This window comes from Diaphorina citri, unplaced genomic scaffold (assembly GCF_000475195.1).
Source record: "Diaphorina citri unplaced genomic scaffold, Diaci psyllid genome assembly version 1.1 scaffold344, whole genome shotgun sequence".
NCBI classification, from domain to species: Eukaryota; Metazoa; Arthropoda; class Insecta; order Hemiptera; family Psyllidae; genus Diaphorina; species Diaphorina citri.
The window spans coordinates 109,435-111,373 of record NW_007377779.1 but is presented as its reverse complement, the minus strand read 5'-3'; the positions used below and the strand labels follow the sequence as shown (position 1 = coordinate 111,373).

General features: G+C 37.8%; 1 long non-coding RNA gene across 1 annotated transcript; it reads right to left on the bottom strand.

Moving 5' to 3' along the window:
* Positions 1–313: 313 nt before the first annotated feature.
* LOC103507821 lies at positions 314–921 on the bottom strand. The gene is made up of 2 exons (XR_001809472.2): positions 855–921; positions 314–753 (listed from the first exon to the last, which is right to left on the bottom strand). It is a non-coding gene; the product is annotated as an uncharacterized LOC103507821 (long non-coding RNA).
* Between the last annotated feature and the right edge of the window lie 1,018 nt (positions 922–1,939).

Sequence of the window (1,939 nt, the reverse complement as noted above, 5' to 3'; positions counted from 1 at the left end):
ATATTAGAGATTTCTCTTTGGCCTTAGCGAATCTTTGAGCTTCCAAAAGGAGATTTGTCCCCTAAATCCCCAATAGTAGCTCGTCTGAGCGTGAGAGGCGGGCAATAGGGCTTGTTGCTGACAGTCTTGACATAGCTCAGAGGCACTCTATTGTGCCTGGAAGCAATCTAGACTTGTAGTTTTGATTTGTTTGTTATACCAAAGCTCTAAACGAGTGTCAAAAGCGTGATCTGACGATACACGTCATATATTTTGTTGCATATCACAGAAAATATGAGGTTTCATAAGGTTTTCCAAAAAGACTGCCAATTTAATGAAAATTATAATGGTTTCAACTTTATTTTATTAAAACATATTCAAAACTAAAGAACACGATTCAAAATTTCACAATTCTTAATGACTTTTTACAGCATTTTCCTATAGCACCTCTATTCTCCAGACCTTAGGCATTTGTGCCCACTGGAGTATACAATATAGGACACCGCTTTTTGGCGTAACGGCGGGCGGTAAAAAAAAATTTCCTTCAGATATGTTCTTCTGAACACTAAAGGATCTCATATTTCAATTTTCATCAAAATCGGAAACAAAAAGTTTGCCGGGCAAGAAACTAAAATTTATTTACATCGGTAGCGGTCATGAAAGCCGTACTTGCTTCTCCCAACTTAGAGGAAGTTTTTAATGTAATACATGGTTGTGTTTACTGCCATCACTTTGATGCCACTTAACATAGTAAAAAAGAAAACAATGAGATACCTAAATAATCATTATGAGGTATGTTAATGTAATACATGGTTGTGTTTACTGCCATCACTTTGATGCCACTTAACATAGTAAAAAAGAAAACAATGAGATACCTAAATAATCAATATGAGGTATGTATTTTAATCTAAACACAATTTTAATCCCATGCACAACCCCGCGAAGCCCCGGGAGCGCGCAGCGCGACCGTATATGCAACTCCGCGTAGCGAACACGCGAAGCCCCCCTCCCGAGCACGAAGTGCGAGTCTAAACAATATGTACCTACGTATAGATACAAAGAACTGAGGCCCATTCCTCAAAAGACTTTACCATTTCCGAAAACCACATTCAGTGCGTATAAAAACTAATGCAAAACAAACTTTAGAATAGAAAGTCCTCTCTTGGAATAATTCTTTAATCTCTTTACTTCTTCTGAAATTGTTTCGACATGACTACAGTATAGGACCTGGCTGACAGATATTTGTTGACTTGAACAACCACAATCCGGTAACTTTTACCACCGAGCAGGGGTTTGTTGAGAACTTGACCATAGTCTGGAACTTCACGGTCCTCCCCTTCTTCAGCATCAAGCCCACAGTAAAGGAGAAAAGTGAAACTCGAGTCTGGCCCACAGTAAAGGAGAAAAGTGAAACTCGAGTCTGGCCCACGGTAAAGGAGAAAAGTGAAACTCGAGTCTGGCCCACGGTAAAGGAGAAAAGTGAAACTCGAGTCTGGCCCACAGTAAAGGAGAAAAGTGAAACTCGAGTCTGAGGCAGAGAATAGAGAAGAATGGAGGAATGTCATTAGAAGAATCTGAGCAACCTTCGGCTACGAAGACGCAACAACAATGATGAATGATTTTAATCTAAACACAATTTTAATCTAAACATACCTACGTATAGATATAAAGAACTGAGGCCCATTCCTCAAAAGACTTTGCCATTTCCGAAAACCACACTCAGTGCGTATTAAAAACTAATGCAAAACAAAGTTTAGAATAGAAAGTCCTCTCATGGAATACTTCTTTAATGCACGGTAAAAAAAAAAAATAATAAATAAATAAATAAATAAAATAAAAAATAAAATAAAATAAAAACAATAACAACCGTGAAGGGAAGACTAAACTGCTCCTACCTATGAACTACTTATGAAGATATCATGGTCAGATAATATCACAATTCACAACTTTCTAAACCCTG